This window comes from Acanthaster planci, linkage group LG12, assembly GCF_054643075.1.
Source record: "Acanthaster planci isolate LZ-2023a linkage group LG12, COTS_SCS, whole genome shotgun sequence".
NCBI classification, from domain to species: domain Eukaryota; kingdom Metazoa; phylum Echinodermata; class Asteroidea; order Valvatida; family Acanthasteridae; genus Acanthaster; species Acanthaster planci.
The window spans coordinates 7,631,245-7,657,471 of NC_141788.1; the positions used below are offsets into that span (position 1 = coordinate 7,631,245).

Consider the following 26,227-nt stretch of genomic DNA (forward strand, 5'->3'; position numbering starts at 1 on the left):
GCTTGGTAAAAAAATTGCTCAGTTAGTTCACACGGTAAAGAATTGCTCAGAGGGTATTTTTGTCTCTCTTTTTGGCTGCTAAATAAACAAATTCAAACAATTTACCGGGCCGTTAAAGCTCAAACGTCTGGCCGGGGTTGGAGGCGTAAAAAAGCCCGGGGAATCATCAATCGTCGTGGTGGGTGCAGTCTATCGAGATGACTATAAAAGAGCCAGAAAGAAAGAAAGAGAGAGAGAGAGAGAGAGCAGAAAAATACTCACCGGGAGGAATGGAAGGGTTGTGGAGGAGGAGATGTAAGGAATTCTCCGCGGTGCTGGAAGCTGGCCCCGAGTTGAGGAGTGGAGTTCCTCTTGACCGTCAGCGGTCTTCGGCAGCAGCAGCGATGCGGAAGCGGCCACACGCGGCAGGCCTACCGGGGACCGTCTGCGAAATTCATTAAACAAAACGGCAGGGAGTGGAAAGAAAACCTAAGCATGAGTTGTGTCTATTTATAAAGGTCAGACTGGTAAGGTGGCAGTGCTTAGGGCACATTTGAAACCAGTGAAGCGATCTTGAAGAGATTCTCCAGGCAAGAATGCAAGAATCGGCAAAAGGACAAAAAAAGCTTCAATGAAGGGCGATCTTAATTTATATGCAGTCGGCTTGCTGCATATCATGGCCTTTCAACTGCCCGTATGTCTGGGCACATTCGGGGCGAAGTTATCGCTGGTCGCTGGGGTTCAATTGCTCGGAAAAGCGGCTGTACGCGAATTAAAACCTCCTTACCAGTTAGGGTCTCCCGAACTAATTGGGACCGGCAGTTGAGCGGTTGTCTACCTAGCCGGGTATAGTGTTCTGATGTACAGACGTGCCAGTAAAGTCCAAAAGCTCGTTTCGGGCACTCGACTTCACCATCGATTGGGTCGCAGCCTGTGCACCACAAATTTAATGAGACAGAAGAATCAAGGAGCGGTTTAAGACGAGCGCCTCAAACAAAAGCGAAGAAACCTGTGCATTAATAAATTGTCTGACTCCTAATGTTGGCAGACCCAAGTAAAAATAAAACTTCTACACCCTTTCGTAGATGTCAAATGACATTGGGTATTCGGAGGGCGCGAACAAGACAAGTTTTGTAGCTGCATCACCGTGCACGTAGATTTCCAATGAATGAAGTCAAATCGGACGACGCGTGCGACTTCACGCGACTGCACGTGATAGATGCATCCAATAAAGACCTTTTCGAGAGCATTCGCGACTTATACAGACGAGCTTTACTTGTTGGCCTGTGGTGTAGATCGAGAGATTATCATGAAATCAGAGAAGCCTTGGATGATACTTCCGTTTGAGGTGTAGATATCCTTTCAGGCTTTTCGCATTGTGCAAATGCTGGCAATGACAGTGACGACGTAGGGTCAGAATTTGGACCCAAAAATAACAGACTCACTGCCTGCGATGCGCATGCCTCAAAATTGGAACAAAAGACTGGTGCCAATCATTCACCGGAGCTGCCGAAGGAGGTTTACACAGGGAATCTAACTGTTCTTCTACACAGAATCCTTTTGGAGACAGTGCATTCAATGGGAATAACTAAACTAAAAAAAAATTCAAATTGCTTTGGGCACAATAAGCGAGAAACAGAGTCTGGAAAAACAAATACGGAATAAATCTGGGTTGGTAACCCCACTTTTGCTTTGGTAAACTCGCCTCTCTAAAGTCGAGCAAATTTACGCCTCGGTAGCCTGATGAAATAAGGCCTGGGACTCGGCCCTCAAGGGTGTATTCTGTTTCCCGGAATCATCCTTTTTTTTTAAATTCCGTACAAAAAAGTTCATTGATCTGTTTTCGGCGCGCCGAAAGCGCTCCGGTGACCGGTGAAAAAAGCTCCCGTGTACATGAACCAGCGATGTCCAGAAAAGCCCACTGGATCAGACCTCTGAAATCCAAGCAAAACGTTTGGGAAAAAGCTAGTGGCCGCCATAGCCCCGGGGCTGGACGGGAGTGTTCACTTGCAACACTGTATCCCTGGCACGATGCCGCAAAGTGTGCAGATTGCGCGCAATGAGGACCCATACATGTATGCCAAAACGGGTATATATCTCGTGGTGTCTCCTTCAACAACGCGGTCGCCGTGAAAGGCCTGCGACGTAATTAGTTTCACAAGTGGCGTCGAACCTCAATGGGGCGGAGGTTAAACGGAAAGAGGATCTCAACTCCAGCACTGGAAAATCGTATATATAGCATCCTAGAGACACGGTACTCAATGAATTCCGCACACGACAAAGTTTATCAGTCACTATCGCTCTTATGTTGTGTAAAAATAACCGCTATGTCAAACCTGCCGCTAGTTAAGTTTCGAGGCTCGGGTGCGGTCTCTTCGTCCGAACATCGTTCACGCAAAAATCGGTGTCATACTTCAACGATCACGAGTCAAATCTGCCTTTACAATGTAAGGAAACCGAAATGTTCTGGTAGAGTACAAATAATTTTTGTGCATGGATTTCGTGCAAAATACGGGACTGATGCTCTGTAGTATGCATGCCGGAGTATCGTCATGAAACCAAGTATGCTTTCAATTTTTACTTACACCAATCATTTAATTCAGTGGATAACTATACGGATGCCTCGAGGAACCAAACTGCGGAAGGATGAAACTGTTGGATCTGCTGCTAACAGATTAGCGAGTCTAGCGATATGCTCCTAGATTACGCGTCTACGATATTCATGCATGCATATATAGCTTGTGCATTCTGGCCTGGGAAGTCGCTTCTGAAAACTGAAGTTTTTTAATTATTCGCAAAGGCAAACTCGGGTCTCATCCTACCTGCGGCAGCACCTCTCAGGGTCGGGGTGCGGCATGGTCGGTCCAACTTAATTAAAACTCGAGCGCACGGCGGGAACGTCGGCATTACTTATCGATAGTTTACGACAGCCACGAGGAACAAATTGAAAGAAATGTTTCGTTTGTGCCATAACAAAAAGAGATGCATCGTGAAACAGACTTCCCTTCCAATTCCAATTTCCTTTCAAAATACAATAAATACTGCTAATAAAGTGCTACAATCCGCGTCAAAAATGTTCCTGGTTATGCATCGAGGTATGTCGCCCTTACCTACTCATGATCGACGCCATTAACTACTGGGAACGTCAGCCAGGATATTTAGTATTATAGTTTCGAGTGGCTTGATGCATAATTCAACGGCATATCTGGCTGATTCGTCTTGGGCTGACTTGAACACTTGACCCGGCTAATGAAACTCGGATGATTGACCTTCAGCATCGTTACAAATTCGCGGCGTTATTTCACTGTCACCTTGAAGAATGTCAAGCGGTTATAGATTATAAACTTCCTGGGCATGCGTTATCCAGAACGCACAGTCTTATCTTTCTACACCCAGAATGGCATCAATTTTTAGAGTGACCAACCCCCCCTAGTTCTGTTATGTTCGACTGTTGATTCACCGTTATTGCCCTCCTGAACACATCTCCAAGCAAGCTCAAAAGGGCTTACTCTTAAAATTAATCTTATTCAAACTAATTCTGCACTATTAATTCCCATATCTAATATGAACGTGTGATTCAAAACATTTTTTCACAATACGTGCTGTGATTGAAGACGGCTGTAACCCTGCAGCAATATCGACCCCTGGAGGGCGCTACATATGGGTATCTGTTCTACTACTATAATGTCATCTGGTATACACAGTGCAGTATAGGTCTGTGTGAACTTCAGGGTTTATAGGGCTAAAGAACCATTTTTACGCGCGAACGTTTCTGCTTGACGAGTGGATGTGTGACGTGACAGTTCCAATATTCAGTCTCCTCGAACTGGACTAAACCAACGATTTCGATACTCAACAGATGGACAACGCTGTGGCAAAACGTGAACGGCCACGCAATGACAACGACACCAGTTTGATGTTCCCCGTCGATGAGATTGTACGCATGGCGTTCACTGCCCAGCACGGACTTTCCTTGACATCGGAACCCAAACGCGCATGCACACCGCAAGATAAAACTACATCTTGCACTCGTTCATTAATTTGACACTGACGAGCCAAAATAGTGGGTAGAATTCAGAATACGGGGCTATTAGTTTCCCGGTATAAATATCGCGGCTTGGATCATTTTACACCCGTTTACCTCTTCGTATGCCTGTCTAGTCTAACCGCTATTGACAGGACGCCAAAAATGCCATCTTGCCTAAGAGCCTGTGTACACAGAACTTGAATCTCGATCGGCAATCGGGTGCGTTGAGATCCACCTGCTTGTTGAAACCCCCACGACCACGTTTTCGCTTTCCTCCTTTCCTTACAAAGCAGCGTTAGCATGCAGATGGTGGCAACCTCCTTCCCCCTGAATTGGGCTCAGCGGAATCCGGTTTCATCGCAGAGGAAATTGTGGGAGTGTGACACGCGACCCTCGACGGGGGGGGGGGGAGGAGCAAGCAGAGGACGGGGTGGAAGAAAGGAACGGGGCGATGATAGGAAATTTCCCCTTTCCATTCACCGCCAGCTGGACGGATGTGCTACCAACGTGATTATTAAACACTCCAGAATTCCGTGATTGGGAAACGGGGGAAGGAAGGAAATTGGACGGGTACGCGTGCCAGTCTGAGTCCCTCTCTCGTCCCAGGAACGGGCTTGGTGCGGTCGGCTGACAAGCTACCGGTCCGTTGAGAGACTGCATTAAAGCCCCTCACAGCTAGCTCCGATTATTTCGCCCGACGGCGCTCAATTTGTCACTGTTGGGGAAATTCTTGTGGGAACGAACTCCTACACCTGTGTGAGATCCATCACATGCAGTGCTTCATCGCCACGGGAAATGATGGTGGAAGCCATCTAGGGATTCGAGAAGCTTTTGACTGCTGCAGTTGCTAAAAGAAATCCTGGTCATAAATAAAGGCTATAAGTGCCATCAAGTCCACGTCAAATACACCACCACCAACAGTTACGCTCTAAACAGAACTGAAATCCAAGAAAAAAGCCTTTGACAGATAGTGTCAGATATCTGACGATTATAACCTCTAAACATCTACAAATGACACTGAGATTCATCTAGCACTTATGCGCGCTCAAATTTAGCAAATTGCCAACAACAGTCGCACGGCGGATATATCAAGATTTGCACTTGCCGCGTCTCTGCCCTGGCTGCGTTGTATTGCATGCAGTAATTCGTGAAACAGGGAATAACTCCTGGTAATGTGATGGCGAAAAATCGATTCATATAAAAGCTGTTGTTCAAAGTAATGGGAAAAGATCGTGGTGTTTTACAGGCCTTGGTCCACATCACTGGCACTTGTCTAGCGCTGCGATTAAGGCCCACTATGGGAAACAATTTACGACATGACTGGCTGTTTCCAGACAGTCTTACTTACTAATCCACGAGTTTTTATGGCTAGTTCTAGTATCCTCTTTTAAGGCCTCCTTTCTCTGCTGGACAGCAATGCCTATTCTCTCTGTACAAACTTCGCCGTTGCCGTGCAGTGGGATTTGTTTGCTTGCGTGGGGTGGTATAGGCGTTGCCGGCAAGGTGCGTTCTGCCAGGACTCGACACCCGAGGTATGTAAGACCCTAGACTTGAAAGCAAAACTACTCTTCACTGATTCCGATCTCCAAACAAACTTGTCTGCGCGATCAGCAGACCGAATTTATTGAAGGGGTGCATCTTGCGGGATGCTCGTCCGCAATATTGTTCTAACACGAACCCCTCAGACACACGCACAGGCTGCATTGAGAGTGTCGATTTCAGTAAGTCAGTAAAGAAGGGCATATGACAGTACATGTATATGGTTCATTTTTATAAATGACCTAGGGGACGCCACGTTCGTGCTAGTAACGAATATGCTCGGATATAAAACCTCATGGATGTGTTAGACTGACTGACAACGGAGATCGGCATACAACGTCCGTCCAAAAAGGCGAAAGCTTGGCCGAGTTTGCAGACAAAGCGAGCGGTGGGTCTGTCCCCGTTTTGAACACCAGGTGCGTGCGGCCGGACAAAAGGGAAAATTGACAGAGAGGGGGGGGGGAGTTAGTAGCGATGGGTGCGTGTGCCGAGCGATATGACACTCGGATATGATCGGAGGGTAGACAGTGAAGACAGGTCTAGATGCAATGAAGCGGTCACCTTCTAGTGCACCTGAGAAAAGAGGGGCAAGGAAGACCTGGCTCTGAGTCACGATTCTACTATCTTTCATTACCTAATCCTAAAATCGTGTCTGACATGAACACTACCAACCAAATGGCTCTTTTCAACCGATGAGGGGGTGCTTCTGCTCGGGGTGTATAGACAAAAATGTATAACAAGTTAAAAATGGTTCCTTCCGAACCCGACTCTTTGTAGGAACCTGTGATTAATCGCTAGGTTCGGAACAGACAGGCCAGAAATGTCATTTGCAGAAATTTTGTTCACGGCTGAATTGCCTTCGGCTGACAAAAATGCGAAAAAATTCAAGGTTAGGAGCTCGTAGACGCCTGAGATGGTATACATACAGGTACCACAGGATATTATTATCGACCACCGCTGTAGCTACACGCCGTGTCAGAGGTGTGTCGCCTTCGCTTAAAGATGCTGCGGTTTTGTGCCTATTCAACTGAAAATAAAGCCGTGCGCGCCCCACATTACTGACCTGCGCAGCATGCTCTTCCCAGCTCTTGCTCACAGTTATTTCACAAAGTCCCCAAAGACTTTAACACTCGTCAGAAAATGCATCATCTTTGTAGGATAAAACCCGTTTTTATGGATGCTTTTGATAGTTCACTTTAATTCGGAGAGGAATAATTTACGCCGGCGTTATAAACTTGTGGTTAATGCGTCGAGGAAATTACAAAGCCTTCTGTCAATATGCCTTTTCAGGCGTCATCGTCTACTTCGCACCGAGCAGGATTGTGGAGTAAATACAGTGTCGAATGCTACTCACATAATACCAAGCGCAGAATATTGGACGGGCTTTCGACAGCGCATAATTACCACTGTGTGTACCATGACTTTCAGCCATGAACAGGAAATGCGGGCCCCACGCCGTCGTCATGGCGACTGACTTTTGGCGGGAACGCTGACAAAAGGAAAAGCCCGTGTGTGCTGCGCGCGTACACACAGCAGCAACCGCCGTTTCACGCTTAACCTAACCACTTAATTACGCCCTTTTACGATCGGGCAATCGTCGACGGCGTAGCAACTGCATCCTCTCCCGCTTCGGTTGACTTGTTTTCTCTTTCATGGCTAACTGCCTGAAATTGCATAGCCGGTAGATTTTGTGCCGGACACAGGGAAGGTCATTTATAATCGCTATTATCTTCCAGAGCTGAGCTAGCGGCTCAATCACTACAGACAGTGATCATTTTTTTAATCTTCTATTGATTTCAGACTGATTTGGGTAGAGACCAACGAATACCATAACACCATGCAGCTACAGGAGGATTGAGTTCGAAATCAAAATTGATTTTTTTCTATTTACAAGTTAAATTGGCCGCAAAATAGGGGACGAGTTCGTTTGCTAATAAAAACTTTCCAATTGAAATAATTTGCACGCACGATCGACTTGTCCTTTTCTTTCAATACGGGCGTTTCACAATAGTGCTCCTCCAAGAGTTTACAACGCGTTGACCAATCAAAGTGCGCGATATCTGTCGACCCAATGCGCGTTTGGAAAGGGTCAACAGATCTCGCGCGTGCTGATTGGCCGAAGCGTTGCAAACTCTTGGAGGCACAATGTTGTGAATCGCCCGTATTTTAATAATACTGATAAATGAACATTTGCATCGCGCGGTCTTCATGACAATGATCATACGCGCATAATCATACATATATACATAAATACTATTAAAATTACTTTCAAAAAAGTCGACTAAGACCACTTGCAAAAAAGCCTACTTTACAAATATGTCAGAAAGACTTAACCAAACATCAATACATGGGAATATTTTAGGTAACCTCCCCCCCAACAAAGGCACCAAGTTCAGACTTGAAAGAAAGAAAAAGAGAACGTCAAATAATAACTGTGGGGGCGATTTAAATTTGCAATTTGAACACTCGAAAATTAACAGTAAACAGTAAAATTATACATACAGACTATACGTGGAACTAACAAAAGAATGTTATTCTATTTCTCTGTCGATGAACTAGAAACAACTTTTGACCCCGTTGCATCGTAAATAGCGTTTCATCAAAGCGTAAAGTACGTCTGACGAACAGGGTCACATTGGAACATAATGGCGTGATTGCCTTTGATGTGTGACACGACTTTTTTTAAGCAATCATGGGGGACAAATCAGTCGAAACAACACTGGGTGCTATTCCTCCCAGAGGGTGCAAAACGACGGGCCAACAATGTCGGTAGTCAGAAAGACAAAAGTTTGGGCCTCCTCTTGCATGACATATATATATATAAAACTCATTCCATCACAAACTTTCGATTGCTATGACAGCTATTTCGGACGCGAGATGTTGCAACGCTCTAGGATTCGTTGTGGCTCGCGCGCCATAAACATGCAGTCATGAAGTACGCACGAGGGGAAGTCTACGACGTATTTCAAATGCAACGAAGATTGTATAAAGTGAACACTCGACCTTTCTGGTCCAATGAAATGTCACTGACCAAGCCACAACATCAATCTCCCTTCGAAACGCCAAGCTGATTGGCGCAATCAACGTTCATCTCTTCAGACGTTCTTTGCTGCGTTTGCCTCCGGTAAGCGAGCCACATTAATTCGCCGTGATCCCGCCGAATGAAAAGTTACACCATTAAAGGCACGGCCAGGGAGATTCGATACCCCAAGCCACGAAGGCAACATCGAATTTTCTGGAGATTCCACCTTTGAAAATTAAAGATTCTTGGTGTTTTTCTCCTCTTATACCTTTGGGGCAAATGGTGATCGCGTAATCACATCTTCTCCTTTAATGTTGGGGCGCACTGCGAGAGTTCATCAAGCGAGAGAGCGCGTAATGGCTGAATTGTCACTTGCTGGTCCTTACCACTCATCGCGCTCAAAACGAGAGCCAGACAACAAGAAGACTAGCAGCATGACTGATTTGTCTCAAATATATCACCCTATATTTGTCCTAATTCATATAAAAGGGGGAAAAAGGAAATAAATAGTCAACCCCTTTCCAATTTAATCTCTGTCGAAGCACCGGTAAATATGAAAGATCGATCAACATGACAAAAATCCATTTTCTTCAGCTCAAACATCTGGGTTAATTAAAACACTCTACGTAATTGACGAGCATTCCCTTTCTCCTTTACAAAAAATGGGCAAGCGCACGTTTGAAGATAACGCTGCAAGTAAGTAGAGTATTGTTGTATGCATAGAACTGGTCATATAAAAGCCTCCTTCAATGAGAAGGATGGGTGTTTTATGCCCCAGAAGCTCTCTGAGGATAGGATAAGATGGTTGAGGCAAATCGAAGGGACTGTGCATCTTCAAGAGCACTTTGGCTCTTCGTGCGCTGGTCACTGTCCACGGAGTCAAACTGCTCGGAGAAACCCCCTCCTTCATGTTTCGAATGTATGGTGTCGGGTTGCAATCCGAACAGACGAACCAACAGAGTCCTGGGACGTCTCCCCGAACTTTGACAATTTTTGGGGGGCAAGCTTGCGTCTCGAGTGCGGAATCGGAATGGGTGTGTGTCGGACGCGCGGAGCCCGACCAACCGCCTGCCTAGTGACATCATGAACACCCTCCCAAGCATGCGCAGGACCACCTCAACGCTGCAGGTGTAAATGCAAAGAGGGCGCGTTGTATTTACTCGACCAAAATTATCCAACCAGTAATGGCTTCCATGGCAAACGATCAACTGCAAACCTTAGACTTTTTATTTGGATAAGATAATATTGCATCGAAATCGAGAAAGAACATTATTTTTCTTTGTAATTGAGTCACAAAATGGCCCGAGGTAGCGAAATGTTCCTACCTATACATTACTTCATCATTCGCTGAAGACGTAGTTATTTTGTACCTCGGGGACAACTAGAGTGCGTTGATTGATTTTTGGTTTGCTGTGGCAAACTCGTCAAAAACACTTTGCCCTCCCCGAAGACTCTTTATAGATAACCGCGTATGGGGAGGTGATGTCAGGAACATATCGGGTTAATAGGGGCACGGGGGCAGGAGGCTCCCCGTTCACTGTGCTTACTTGTCTCAGTTCAGACGACCCCATCGACCAGTCATGACCCAGGGGCAATCAACATGTATATTTTGCTCAGAGGAGTACCGAATGTTCCCATCTCCTAAAAGTGGCATAATTGCTGCCCCAGGCCTCGGATGCTTTTATTCTGTCACGGATGGCTCCTTAGAAGAATGCTGTTCTCATTACAAAATAGGCTCTCGATCGATTTCTCATATGTCGAACGTTATGTAAATAATGCCGCGTACTACTGAGGTGCATGGGATACCAAGACAGCTTTTAAGCTAGGTGGTACCTAATCTTTAATATAAGTTCGAAACATCTTTATCATTTAAGCTCTTATAAACACCCGGAGGGATTATAAATGGGACCAAACACGAGCAGGAGACACCATTTCCAGACAACAAACATCAACAAACACGATTTGTGAGTGTAGGTTTTCGTTGGGAAGGTGAGCCCAGGCGATTAAGTTTTTCTCATATCAAAGGGCTCGATACAAGGATATTAACGAAACACTCATTTTTGTTGACAAAGAGGAAAGCGGTATTCGAGAAACAGAATTACTAATGGGTTTTGTGCTTGGGGGGGCTGGGGGAAGGGGTGTCGTCAACCAAAACAGGAAATATGCCGTCGGATGCCGTTGCACTGTTTTATTCAGGCCTACACCCAACTACTTTCAGAGGACGAAAGTCGCACCTCGACCTCTGAAGAGCGTGAAGGGTCTCTTTCCATCGTGGCCCGCTATAAGCCTCTTACCAATGCCATTACCGCGAGTCTTATACCAATACGCAAAAACGGCTTTTTTTCAATTATTTGGAAAGCGAAATGTGCCCTAAGTCTTGATAAGGAAGAACTGGTCATCGTGGGATAAGTTTTCATATTCAATTCAAGCAGGGCAAGCAGATTCAGTTCACATCAGGACTGGAGGTATGTACGCATGTCGTATAAATCAATCTCAAGCGTCTTAGCTCAGAAATATGCTTTAACAAAGATGTTTCGAGTACCAAGTTTTCTGTCAAATATTGCCCATGTCTTTCAGCTTTGTTTCCTCCTAACCAGCTCGATGTTTGAGTGAGAACTTGGTACTCAAAAAGTACTCGACTACAGCAATGATTACCCATACCTCGAGTTGTTGTGCAACCGCCACGAGAGTGCAGCACCGCTTGGACTCGCCCAATTTAACACGAATGCTTGGTTCACTAATACTCCAGCAAATTTATATGCATTACTACAGAGTTAAAGGATACCGAGGTACTGGATACATCGCGCTCGTGTCTCTCGCATGCCGTACATATAAACAAGTCTGTTGTTACAGGACAGAAAAACAGTGCTCAGCGGTGACGTTGTTAAGCGTACATAAAGACGCTTAACGAAACTGGCCTCCATAGAACCACGGACCCTCCACTAATAAACCACTGCAGTCAATCACCCCGACCGTCAAATTGCACCCGGTGACAGGCGATTACATGCATGACAAGAGATGGATTGATGTTGGTTAGACACGATTTAAGGAGAGAGGTACTATAGGCAAGGCCGTCGAAAGTGAGTGGTAGTTTAGTAACACAAATCCAGTGGCACGGGAAACATAGGGGTTGTCTATTTACCCATCTGTGCCCTTTTTCTATGATTTACCGAAGAGCCGGGGCCACGCGCTGACTTTTCCCAATGGAACCGAGCACAAACAAATTAATCTTAGTTTATCTTACCTCAGGTCTGTGAAGGGTGTGGTCATGTAGAGGGTGTGGCCGTGTAGGAAGTGGGGGCACACCGACAGTGCTCCCCTTTCATAACGCAACTGAAGCCTCGGGGCTGGACACCAAATGGCTCCTAACCTAATATATGTATTGTTGCCTAAAGTAACATGAAAACATTCAACGACTGATTGCTCAGTGGAGCCATTTTGAATCCAATTCCGAGATGCCTCGTTAATATCGTAGCGTTATCTGTGGCCTAGGGGTGCACCCTCGTATTTAGGCCAGAAATATGTCCGCCGAGCTCATTAATAAAAGTTATACACTCAAAATATTCTATATTAGAGGGTCCTGAGAGCCATGGAACTGAGGAATGGAAGAAATATGAGACTGGACCTCTGGGCCGGACTCAAGGCTTCCAATTCTGAGCACTTTGAATGCAATCGGGTTTGAAAGTGGCACTATTTGAGCCATTTTGCCGAGGGATGGTTTTTCGAAATGGCTACTTTTCTGGACAGGGATACTTTCTGCATTTTAAGGGTGGTCTGCTTCTGATGAAAATTTCTCAAAAATTCATTGGTCAACCCCCCCCCCCGAAAATTGAAAGGAAAATGAAAGAGGACACCTGGAACATCATTTTTCGGTGCAGCCTGAACACCTGTGAGAGTTGTGAGTATTTTTAAAATATTTGTGAAGTATGGGGATTTATCACTGCTGTCAATGGGAATTTATTTGTAGTGGTGCACCCCTAGGGGTAAAAATTACTCGTTATGGCTTCCATAATTTTGGGTTATCTCCTTGACCCTTTGCCACGCGGAAGATCACAGGTTGCAATACGATATCGAGCTGAATTTTAAGCGGGGTAAATACTCGATACAAAAATAACACTTTATAGGAATTATTGTAGTTGTTCAGCTAGGCCAAGGAGCTCAACGCTCCCCAAACTAGCTAAAACCCACCCCATTATCTCTTCGGCAAATATGAATAAATCCAATTTGTCAATATCAATACTAATGCATTTAGGTCCTTCCAAGCTAGATCTAATTGATAACCCAAATATGCAAGGTGTATTTACATTAAGACAAAGCAAAGCATGGCAAAAGTAATGGATGACGCGGCGTGATAACGAAAGAATTAATTCGACAAATATGCTTCCTCCCTCCCTATAAGTCACTCGGAGTCCCCCTTCCCTCTCGGTGCCTCTTCCCGTAGAGGCAATTAAAATGGAAATTTCAATATTGGCGGGGTTGGCCTGGCAACGGCCTCTTTTGAATCCAAAGAGGCGCTATTATAGCCGACTCGGGAGTGAGTCGTGGGGAATATACAATGACGTGATTGATGACAGCATTAAGCTAAGCTGAAGGGAACTTCCGCCAGGAGGAAGACGGACCAATTTCTGGAGTGAAACGTAATGTTTTGGAGATTTTACCCCGTCGTATGTCTTTTATTTATGAGTTAATATATATATATATATACAGAATCAGAGGATCAGCCTGGGAAGAGGAGGGTGGAATATCAAAATTAATCTTTGATCGATATTTGCGCGGGAGGCAGCGTGCTCCTGTAAATCACAGTGTGGTTGCCAGTCTATACGGCCAGGTAAGCGTGTTTATGGTGCCTTGTGGGGTATCAGAAAAATGGGAAGAGCCCCACGAGGAACATTCATTGCACTTGTGGGGTACTAAACTGGTACCACACAAGATTTTCACGAGACTGATATTTTGAATTTACTCAAAAATATCGAATTTTCAAAGTGTACTTATGAAAGGTTTTTATGTAAGGGACATTCGGTCGAAATTTCTGTCAAGGAAAATTATTTGGGAAAACAGTGGAAGCAATTATAAAATTTTGCTTCACACACGAATTTTTACTACACGAAAACAAAGGAAATTCCTGAAAAGGATCTAAGGGTTGATGGAAAAAAAAAATAAAAAAAAAATCAAGAAGAGTAAAACCAACCAACGCCAAACGAGCGCACGCTTATGAAAAGCTAGACCGAAAGGTGAGTTGGCTGACATCACGTTCCTTTGAGTTGAGGCCCAGCCCGCCGAGGGCGCTTGTCTTGCTGATGCTCTTATGGGCGCGGAGGAGACCGAATCTCACAAGACGGGCCATGACGCCATTTTCCCACATTAAACTATTTCTGTCCTGTCACTCCTTTGTTCAAGTTCAGATTATTTTTACGAATCTGCAGCAAACCGTAGATTCGTTACGAATCTGCAGTTATTGCAGATTTGTTACGACGAGGAAATTACCCTCGTGTCCCCCCCGTCGTTTTGGTCAAAGTAGTTGTGACTGGATGGATGGGGAAGGTCTGCAAGACTTCCTAAGATCTTAGCGCCGTGACATTGATTCTACTGAGCCTCTTAACAGGCACAGCGAGCAACTTGAAGGGATCCCAGGGACACCCACACTCCGGCCTTATAGACCCTTTTTTCCAGTGACGTCACGATTGTAACGGACCTATGATGTGTTGTGATGGTAATGAGTGCATAGTTTAATTACGGCAGCCTACCAACTAAAGATTAAACAGTCAAGCATGCAGCTGTCGCACGTGCGTTTGCACGTGGTTGAAGCGGCCCTAGGAATATATGCGATCACCGTCACGGTGGCCAAGGCGGTCTACACGTCGTGGTGGTATTGTTTACATTTAGTCACGTGGGTGAAAAAGGTCTATTGCGTATGTCGATGTTTCGCGGAGCCAAAACCCATGCACGGGTGAATGGAACAAAGGTGTGCACTCTGGCAAAGGGTCAAGTTAACAGCGAGGGCGTCATAGACTCCGGACTCCATGTTCGTGTAACAATGGCAAATAGTTTAACTCTGAGAATTCGCCTCGCCCATTCTGGCGCGAATCTACAGTTGTCCATTCTCCTGGACAGAATTTTGTTTCAGCTTGCATTAAGAGAGCAAGGCGGGCTCTTCGTTTGCGTGTATCACTCAGTACAGCATCACAATGCAAATGATACCTTATCGTGTTTGGTATTAAAAATGTTGAAAGGTTCCTCTTATGCCCATCTGGCCAGATTCTTTGAAAGAGCTTCCACTCCGAGTGGCTTCGGCAACTTGCGACGCAGCTTGGGCTCAGACATCCGAATATTCAAATCTCGTGCTCTCTGCACCACCACTATCGGCCTTTAGTGTCGGCCCACGTTGTCCCTACTTCGACCCTAGAGGGGTGCTTCTGCACGGACCTTGAACGAAAAGAAAAGCCATGCACATTCTAGAAAACACTGCACTGCCGTGGACTGCCGGGTGATATTTAGCTTTCAATGCAAGCACGACAGCGTTGCAGGGATCCACTGACCACGTACACGTGCCCTTCCTGTCTTCAACACCAAATAAGATTAATTTCCGAAAAAAAATGCTTTAATTAAAAGTCTCAAATTTGGGGCGAGATTTCCGTAATTAATGGTGCGTGCGTGGTCCGATCCGTGCCAGGCTTGCTCAAGTTCAGTGTCAATATTAGCTCTTGAGGCACTGGATTTTTAACCACGAACGATCTTTCGTTGTTGGAGTTTATTCAACTTTAAGACAGGCTCGGATGATGGAAATGCCTCACCTTTGGGCAGCAGCGTGATCGATTTGTCGCCGTGAGCGATGCGCGTGTGTTCACCCGTGTGTAGAACTACTTCAAACCAACGAATGTCAACTTACAAACCGCTCGAGTAATTAATTAGCACTTGCAATGGATGACATAGGACAATCGTGGTTGGGTACACGAAGAGTTTGCGCCTGCACAATAAACCAAGCATTTCAGTAGTTCTCGAGAAAGCATCTCTCAAGAACGTGTGTGCGAAAGTACGCAAGCCACCTCAATAGGAAACTGCTCATGAAATATTATCGTAGACCTCAGTGATCAAACTTGACTGTTAAAATGTTTCTGCAGGTGCCGTTTCTAATGGACACATATTATGAAACAAATCTGACAAATTACTCCAATCGAATGTAATCTCCAAGAAGTGCAGTTGTTCACAGTGACAATGCAAAGAGGGCAGGGACCTACCGCGGAGGCGTCTCCGACGAGGCAAGCTCAGGCTCTCGCTGCCCATTGGCACACCCCGACCAGACTAATTCAATCCAGAAGCAGGCGAACCATCGCGGCCAGGAAAAGCATACCGTCGCACCGACACAGTTTGTCATGATCGTGGGAACTTTAATGGTTGCCAAGGAGTTCCCGATGACGCAACTGCAAATCAAATTCTTGGAAAGGACACAGCTCACTTCACAATGTCTCTCCCTTTATCAAATTGCAAGCCTGCAATTTCGGTATTTCAGCTCAGCAAAGGACGCCTTTGTATGTGTCTTTTGAAACATAATGGAATCTATGCAGAATGGTGCCTTAAAAAAGAGAGGCAGAGAGAGAGAAAAATGACGACTCAACCGCAGCAGTAAGTGAGCCTGCCATGAACAGAAAAAAATCACTGTGTTTCAGTAAGCTCCACTGGAAACCGTCGATTGTGAATGATCTTTTGAAAAAGGGAACGTCCCGTGCATGCATCAAGAAAAAAATCAGTGGCATGCGGAGAGAATTCTTGAAACTTTTAGACCTTGTAGAAATAAGAAAAATGGGAAAGGGGACCAGAAGTCCCTACCCCGAAAAGAATCTTCAGCGAAGTCCCGAGCCACTGTGGGTCTTCAGGCATGTGAGTGTTTATTTGTATTAAAAGAAATGCACGTGTATCCAATTAAGAGCATGAAACGGCTGTACAAATCACTGTGAGAGGATGGGAGGTGAGTTCATCAAATGTTGCTCCCCAGCTAAAAGCTGGTACCCGTGTATAATTCTGTACGAAGAGAGGCGAGCAGGGGGTGAAGTGGCTTGGCCGCAAACAACCCCCAGCATCCCAACGGTAACAGTGGCGCACCTGTAGTTCCTAGTTGGGCATCTTTGTCGGGTGCCTAACTTCGAACTCACGGGCAAGTGTCTACAGTTACGTGCACTAGTTACATGCTGTTGAGTTAACACAACATCTGTGACCTGCTCTGTGACATGAAGTCATAAGTTGCCAGATGGACTTTCAAGTTCACAGGCTTTTATGAGAATCTTGGGCTTTGGAAATCACAAGGTACCGCCAATATTTGTCATCCACATTGGTGTCCATTATTCATCAGGATGTTGAAGTGAATATGAGACGTTCAAACAAAAAACTCGGCTTGCTCTTTTCGAAGCAAACTGAAACGATATTACTGGAAAAAAAGACCTCGTTATTGATACTAGAGCTGGCAACAGCTGGCACATTTCTGAAGCAACACCACCCATCAATTCGAGACACCTTCAACAAAAGAAATGAAACCAAGACAAGTTTTTCAACGAACCACTAGGTCAAAAATGCCGTGAGATATGCCCAGGAGTGTACACTTCTGTGAATTAAGCTTTTGCGAGAAAAGTTTAATTTGAATAAAATCTCGTATACTGAGTCGTTTAAATTGACGTGGACATTAGAAATTGAGTTCTCCATACTAAAGACACTGTTTGTATACCTCATGATTCAGGGCAAGCCTTTGCTTCGTTACATATGAGACACCTTGCATCAATACATTGTTCTCAATGGAAAAGAAAGGCAGGTAGGAACCTGTCCATTCTGGAGATTATGGTTGCTATGCAAAACCCCGAATCAGGAGGTATAGCAACAGTGTCTTTAGTCTGAGGAATTCAAATTGTTGTTTATGCGCAATAAGATAACGCAGTGTACCAGATTCTATTCAAATATGACACGCAAAAGGCTAATTATTGGTTCCAAAGGTCCGAACAAGCACCTGCGGGACACTTTTTAATATTTTAACATTATCACTGCGACACCAATTCTAGAATTTGGGAACCCATTCAAATTAGCCGAGATTTCAAAAGCAGGGTAAGCGTAAAAGGCTAACTCTTTAACGACAATGCGTGAGCAAAGGTGTTCATTTTAAGATCGCAGTGCCGATAGAGGTTGTGCACGGCAGCCATCTTTAAGGTGCGTGCTTCTGTTCCACAGGGATACATATGAGCATTCTCGATTGAAATGAACGTTGCTTATTACACTTCCAAATCGAAAGATGGGACTGTAACCCCCGGCTTTAAGAGGGTCCCTAAATCGCGGCCTTTTGTGTACCGAAAACAAGTTCCGGTGTACATGGGGCTATTAAACTGATAAAAATGGTGGGCTTCGTAAACTCATGCACATGGCACAAGATTTGTAAGAACGCAGATAAAGCAGACTGCTGTTACCAGGCTCACTGTGTAACGCACACCGGATTGGCGTTCCCCATACAAGCCTGTCACCTGGTATACCACATCAAGTCGTATAAACAAACATGCACTTCAAAATCCGATTTTCAGAATGCAAGCAAATATTGCAGTAAACTCTGAGATAAAAAGCGACACTCGAACTTGGACGACCACAGGGGTTGAATAGCGGACTTTGTTCGACGAATTACTCGTACATGCATGCTACATGCACTGAGTTATATGTACACAACTTGACTTTTCTTTTTAGGTTGTATTAAATTATCTGGTTTACATGCTGCATGTTATGGAAGGTTAAGATTAATGGCAGGCTTGTCTTTTTATCGCCGATTTCTTGTCCGACCTTTGAAATCTGGCGACATTTTTCCTGCGTGAGTATTGCTTTACAAGTGGCCAACATTGTTAGTTTAACAGCCCTGCACGTTTTAAACTAAAAGCATTGGAACAATACGACGTTGGCACTGCCAGACAATCCTGGACACCATGTTGCTCCTAAACCATGTCGTGTACATATTTTCTGTCTGATCTTTGTTGTCAACAAGAAAAGATTTTCCCTGTTGCAACAAGAGAATTTTCGAAGCAATTAAAATACAAAGGTCTTGATGCTTTCCGATGATGTCAAGAGGAGAAAACCCGGGAAACGTTACCCCAGTTTTGCCGCGATCGCCTTAACCGAAAAAAAATCCCTAAAGCCCTCCGATCGGAAAACTGAAATGACACACAAGTTCTGTCGCTGCCGAGCAAGTTTAAATTAAGTTGTCGCCCGAAGGTCTGGGTATCAAAAGATATATCATTTGATCCAAACGGCAAAGATACGGGCGGAGTGCAAAAAGCTTGGACCATTTTGGCTGACGCATGCTTCGAGAAAGAAAGTCACTTTGGACACGCAAACTAAACCTTGTGTTTCGTGGGCGCTGGCAGTTGCATTCCTGTCCTTTGCGAACTGACAACTTTCCGAAAACTCTTCTGGAGTATCTGCATTCTACATCGTTGCATCGTTGCTAATCGTTGCTCTACACTGACTTCAGTTTTTATCAACAACACCCATTAGTGTTTTCTACCATCAAAAACAACAGTTCCTACCCCCATAACATGTGAATAATTGTGAAGTTGCTACTCGGAATCTCCAGTTTTGAAAGGATGTAGTAAATATCTACCGTGTTAATGTATGTACATCTTCCAGCAAAGTACCATCCAAAAGAGGAAAACTGGCTTCTTGCAACTGTAATTTTGACATGATTAGCCAGAGAAAGGTGACCACCACCCATACCAACCTGGGGTATTGGTTTAACCACAACCGCAACCTCTTGTTCGCTGTCTAACGAGGATGGCTTCACTGCCCAAGTTCTCTGTCTTCCAACTCGAACGAGAGTATCTGACGATAATAATCTTGAATGCACATGTAATCTGCCTCTGAAGCGATTCACGGTTGATAGTCGCCGACCAGAAACAAAGAGAAGAAAATTCCTGACATTTTCTGTTTATTTGTCAAGCAATTATACTCTGATTGAACTCTGCAAAATTTATTTCAAGAATATAACCCCGATTCACAGAGGCTACTTTGGTTATTTGGACCGCCTAATGAGCTACAGATTGGGCAAATATTGCCCCCGTCAAAACATCCAAGACCATGGACGCCAGGATGGCATCAGAAAGGTATCTTAGGAAATCCAGCTTGTTTGGATGCGACTACATAATCCGTTAATCTCGCGACGTGTGTATTCCCGTACTCACATTCTCTCCCCCAAAGCGACTTGCAAACTTCAAAATGCATGGACGAACATGAAACAAAAACACGCACCAGACGTTCCTGGGCTATCATTTCCGGCCTCACCCATATTTCATCGCTACTTAAAAAGCATCATATTCGGGCCGTCTGAAACTAAAGCCTTGTTAACAATCATTAGTGTGCGCGTGCACGCGACGATAGCCTACTTGAGGTCTAATTTCTGATATTTTTTCCAGCGGTGGAATATTTATCTTGTAATCTAATTGGCGATATTTAATGGATGCGTAACGATGGTTATTTCGGCCTCCTTAAAATAAGCAGTCGCGTCCTCATTAAAATGACAGAGTGAAGGTTGACAAAATGACATGTTGACATTTTAAGGAAAAGCTTAGCACTTGTTGTGCCAGGTATGTCTGAGCGATTTGATACGGGTGAAAAAACTGATATCACCCGGATAAAAACCGATTAGGGGAGAGCGCAGTTTTTTATGTACTTGTTGCGCTTCGCACGGTCTCGTCCCATAACATGTCCCACCATTCAACAGAATTATTTCATTGCTGGACTCCGATACCAAAACGTATGCTGGCGGCACTCAAATTGAACGTAGCTACCCATCATTAAAGAGCGGAGCATACTCCACAGCTGCACGATCTATTCAAAGGCACACTTTCACCCTATTTTCTGCACATTAGAAAGCACGTGCTGCGCAGGTATTAACGGCCTCCTTTCTCACCGAGCATCGAGCCATTAATAGTGTGGATGCGTGCCCTGGCGTGCTGATTTACGATTTCAAATTCGCGTAGACAGGACATTTGTATCGACCAGAATGGTGAATGGAGGGAAGCCATACACACCACAAGTGACATCTTATGAAAAAAATCAGGTGAGTCAAACGCTGCACCTGGTATTCCAGGGGTTTTGTCTGGGGTATGTAGGATGAGCTAGGCATAGATTCTTCAAAGAAACTACACTAAAATGCCACTGCTCTCGAGTCGAGGGAGAGCGTGGTAAAATACGCGCAGCGGTAGAATTCTACTCACCGAAAGGGCGCCAAAACCTCCGGGCAATCTCGGGCTTGGGGCCTTTCACGGTAGTACCGGAGAGAAACTACTTCCGGTGTTAACTCACACAGCTGAGCAATCTCGGTGAAAAAACATCTATCCTACCAGCGGGCCGGCTCCTTTTCTCGTCTTTTTCCCCCTCTGGTAGCTGTCACGGTAAAAAGAATTTCAGCAAGAACGAAATCCTATACTGGCATCCGTCCTGGGCACCCTGTGATACCAGAGAAGGCGTCTTCGGTTGCGTGCCACGGAACCGATAGTCTACGGGTATAGTAGTAGATCGTCGTAGGGGCAGGCGCCCTGCACGTCATCCGACTTCACCGACGTCTGCCCGAACACTGCCGCCTTGACGCGAGCGAGAGAGGAAGACGCTGGAGGCTGCGTGAGCGTCTCTCGCTTTCACACGAGCCGTCCACTGCTAGGTGGACTCGTCCATTGGCGTGTGGGGCGCGAACAGAAGCCGGGCTGCAAATCGCCGGCATGGCAGATGACAGCGAATTGCGGAAGCCATGAGTACAAGACGAAACCCAACGGCCGACTAACACCATAATCTCAATTTAAGGGAGCTGTAATCGGATAAAAGCATACTATCGGGCGCTACCCGCGTTGGGAATCGACTCAACAAACAAGCAGATCGACCTTTGATCCCACTAAACAGTCTTTTTTCGGAGGGAATCAACAGGTATGCCCCTCGACTTTTTTGTTGACTGATCCCCACTCTATCTGCTTTTTACTGAGGCACGCAACCCCGTTCTCTACGTAGCCACGCCCTCTTCCTGTGTACATTACCTTGGCCATAGTTCACTTGTTGACAAACGGAGCGTACCTGATGGAGGCGGCATAGAAATTGCTGGCAGCTTTAATTTCGACTCCAGTTCCGTGAATTCTTTTCATCTCACAAACCAAAATTAAAGAATTCAAAAATGTATAGGCCTACACGTATGACTATTAAGCCATACATCCTGTCGCTGAGCCACTACCTGGGCTGATTTTAAGGCCACAAAACAAGACAGAATCTAAAAAAAATGTTTTAAAATTCAAAATATGCGGGAATCATTTCGGTTCTCGAATCCTTTTATCCTTTCGAATGAAGCCATTTCAGTCAATCCTGGATGTCCCCCCCAAGGAATGAGATTTGCACAGTACAGCGAAAAATAATGGGAAAAAATGCTGAAGCAGAAGATAATAAAGATGTCTGTTAAGAATGAATGATGGATACTGCCCCCGCAGTATAAGAGGGGGTGATTCGAGACCGAGTTCTCCAAAGAGGCGGTTAGGATACAGTTTATTCATTTTTCTTAATTTAGAAAATAAGTTTGTGTCAGTATTCAAAGTTTCTTGAAGTGGTTTGTCATGGAATAGAAATTTAGTTATTTCAATGCTTCCGTCAAAATAATTTGGTGTAAGTACAGATTAAATTAGAGTAGGTTTACTTGCATCAGGCAAAGATGTGAATTGTATCATTTGACAGTCCAGCGACACGGTCAGTACAGTCGAACGGTCAGTAACATTCCGACACTGCTCCGGTAGGTTAGTTTAATGTGCATCGTTTTTGAACATTCACACTGCGCTAGAGATCAATACGGTCGATTCACAATAGTGCACCTCCAAGAGTTCGCAACGCGTTGGCCAATGACAGTGCGTGAAATCTGTCGACTCTTTCCAAACCCGCATTGTGTCGACAGATTTCGCGCACTGTGATTGGTGAACGCGTTTCAAACTCTCTGAGGTGCACTGTTGTGAATCGCCCGTATTGTGACTGCTGGCGAAGTTGAAGGGATTATCTGATTTGTTCGCGTCTACGGCCGTCCAGTGTTGCCAAGCCGATATCTCTTAAAATGAGGCCGGTTCGGTATGCCGACAGCGCATACCCCAAATGAAGTGCGTCTGAGGTCATTCGGACACGCGTGCGAGGTCTACCCTATTAGTGCGTCCCTACGTGGACTCGCGCGCGTGCTTTGTTCCCGAACGACCTTGCTTTTTAGAGGCCCATTGAGTTAAATGTTTCAGAAGCTAGTCTGTACTTTATTGATGGTATTTGTACGTTTCAGGAAAGAAAAAGAGAGACCGAAAAAGAAAGAAAAAAGCCCAAATGACGCGGTCTGGTGATTATAATGCGCATTGTTTCGGCACGCCAATTGCTCCAACGGTGATGCATAGAAACATGGTCCTATCCATACTTGATCTGCATTATAATCGGAATCAATGGTTCTATTGTAAACAGCGCCACCTAGAGTCACAAGTTATCCCAGTGAAGTCCAACCTTTCCATTTCTGTGCAGGAATGACAAGGCCTGTTCTCAGCACGACTTGAATAATCCTTTTGAGAAGTAAATTTGAATGAAATCTAGAACAGTGATGAGTTCTTTAAATTAACGTGAAGTAACGATTTGAATTCTCCACACCAAAGCCACTGTTGCCTTAATTAATACCTCGTGGTTGGGGCAAGCTTTTCCTTGGTTACATAAGAGATGCCCTGCACCAATGCACTGTTTTCAGTGGATAAGAAGGGCACAAAGGAATCAGTCTACAGACGTATAAACATATAGACCACAGTCGTGTGCATATAACTGTGATTTTTATAAGTGTGGGCAAGCAGTGGGCGGTGAACCGATGGATGCAGCAAGTAGATTGCAGATACATATACGTACATATATTTATTTACTTGTGCTAATCTACGTTCCCTCTTTGATACTGTATGCTATCTTTTCTTTTCAAAGTTGTTTTGAATCCCCATGGGCCAGATAAAGTAAATAGGGGATTTTTTTTCACAATCGAAAAATGACTTCATAGAATCTTATGACTGGAATTGTTCAACTGTGCTCTATGCCGAGGGGTGAATTTGCCCACGCGCATTTGGATTTAGTCGGGTGCCATCTCGGCTATGGTGCCCCGTCGTTGTTTTGAACAGGAGCTGCCCGTTTATGGGCTTATATATCTGTGAATAAGTCCATTCCAGAGGTGGTGGTCACTATGCAAAAGCTTGCCCCAAATCAAGAGGTATAGTGTCTATCTTTGCAACTGAAATTGTTATGTTTATGTGCAATCAGATAACTCAGTGTACCAGACGTTATTCAAATTTAACTGGCAAAAGGCTTATTGAATTAATTTTCCAAAAGCCGACAATTTTCGAGGGAAGCCCTGAAACCAATAAGAGGGCTGACGTATTAAACTGTACTGTTTGCGTGTTTTTCAACAAATCCCTTTATCTTTTTGTTTGTGACTTCTGCATTTTTACATCTAAATATATTGATTAAGCAGTTTAGGTCATGAGGGGTTGAAATAAGCAATACATTGCCCTGTCGTGTGATTGTATTTAAAAATGATACTGTGAAATCGTATTCAAACCTACGATATCTAATATCGCAGTATTGGCGCAAATGTACATAGTGCGTCATCGCGTCGTGTGATTGGCCATTGGATCCTTTCATTGCCATACTACACAGTTTAATAATATAATTTATATGTCTTTCTTTTCGAAATGAACCAATAAAACTAAAAAAAAATGGCTCTCAAAAGTCAGTTTTGACGATGAATGTCTCGTCAGCCCCCAACCAGCATAAAAATAGAGCCTACCTACATTCATGACTTTATGACTTTGTTGAAGTTAACCTGTGCCTAGCACGGTTGACACAAATTTTCAATCCCCGAGATAAATTTGGCTACACAGCACAGAGTTTTGAAATGTGTCTGTAGCTAGCTCCCCTCTCGCGAGGTTACGATATCACCTAATTAGATTTCACGCCTCCTTAGGTTCGCGCATGGCCCTGCCAAAGCGATTCTTTATACCTGCACGCCGAAAGTCGACAGAAATTTCAGTCACACATAGAGCGTCTCACTCACATTTAGAGCAAAGTATTATAATTACATTACAGCTGACAGACGCCTACGATCGAGCAGGGGGGATGAATGTCGTCCTCCTGCCGTTAATAATGGAAGGGACGCGGTCATACCAATTTGAAGGTTGAATTGCGTTAGTTGCAACCTGCTCCTGCAGTCATTACAACACTTAACGACTAAACATCATTTTCTTCTCTTCTCTTTTTGGGGAAATTTCTCTATGGGACTTTTTATGACATTTCCAAAGGGCAAGGTTAAATGCCGAGACGCTTGATACGCCCACATTTTATTTTAAAAAACACACACCCAAATTTGCCCCTACTAGGGCCGTAGCACCCGTTGGCCCCTCTGGATCCTCCAAGGAGCCAAGGACTGTCTGCCCTCCTTGAAATCTCTGCTGATTTCAATCTCAACATCTGACTGAAATCGGTGCAGAGACTTCATATGTTCTTCCGTGAATTCCAAGGACGATCGAACTGTTATATCTAACACTGCCGCCCTTCCAAATGCCCCATGCACTCAGAAAACCTTGAGATTTTAGGGCCAGGCTTTACGTCCTACAATATAGGGACATGTCCTGAGAATTGCATACAAAAGTGGTGTCAAACTGTGGACATGACATCAGTGTATACCTTAAAGGCGTGAAATGTAACAAAAAGGTAAAACGATACCGGAACGAAGGTATATCAAAACTTGTTAAACATAACAAAATTTAACAACTGCCCTTATGGGAGCAACAGCTGACTTGTAATTTACATTGTATGAAAATGATATCAGGACTGTTTGTGACAGTTGGAGTAATTCGAAGTCTTACCTGGGCTGTTCCACAGAACATGTAGACCATACAGCTGGTTGAAGGACAGCCTGGGAGTCTGTGCCTAGACAAGCTTTGTGTTTGGTACCCAGACGTTGACTTGTACGCTAGGTCTACGAGCAAAATCCAATAAAAGCAAATCCAATTCTAAGATGTATATATTTTGTCGTCTTGGTGCACAAGAAGAAATCGATCATAGAAAGGAATAACCCTTGGAGTTTGTTTCCCTTTTCTTTGTGAAAGGTTGCCATGGAAACTCATTATTGGAGCTTTCAAGCGAAAAGAAAACCCAAACATCGAAGAATCAGTTGGTTTTAGTATTCCTTAATTCCCTACACAGAATTATCATATACTCAGACGAAGGCGAGGCTCTACAAGCAGATCACACTCAGCCTCATGATATAAATGAATAAGATTTGCCTCACCATGTAAGTACCAATCCAAATGTCTGAAACGTGCTCGTTAGTCTCTCCTAAACGTACACAGAACTCCCCCCACACGGCCTCCTGGCCATGTGCGTGCAGAAAGCTGTTTTCACTGATGAAAAATGTTTCCTTGAAAGATCTGCAACTGATCTCCAACGAGATATTAAAGCCTAAGCCTGGCGCCATACTCTCACCCATGCAACATCTAATGTCATTGTCTGATCAAAGAAAGTGCCCTAAATCTCCAACATACTAAGCCCACGCGACTCGTACGGCATTTCAAATCTGAAATTCTAACACAACTAAAACACAACAGAAAAAAATGATCTCTTCA

General features: G+C 44.6%; 1 protein-coding gene and 1 long non-coding RNA gene across 3 annotated transcripts in view; both read right to left on the reverse strand.

Annotated features, from left to right (window-relative positions):
• Nucleotides 1–26,227, reverse strand: part of LOC110977742 (allatostatin-A receptor-like) — a 103,865-nt gene that overhangs the window by 65,702 nt on the left and 11,936 nt on the right. The gene's annotated exons all lie outside the window — the stretch shown is intronic.
• Nucleotides 268–26,227, reverse strand: part of LOC147797114 (uncharacterized) — a 69,005-nt gene continuing 43,045 nt past the window's right edge. The window contains exons 3-5 of the long non-coding RNA XR_015427311.1: nt 25,469–25,581; nt 767–910; nt 268–424 (exon numbers count right to left, since the gene is read on the reverse strand). This is a non-coding gene — a long non-coding RNA (uncharacterized LOC147797114). The remainder of the gene's footprint in view (nt 425–766; nt 911–25,468; nt 25,582–26,227) is intronic.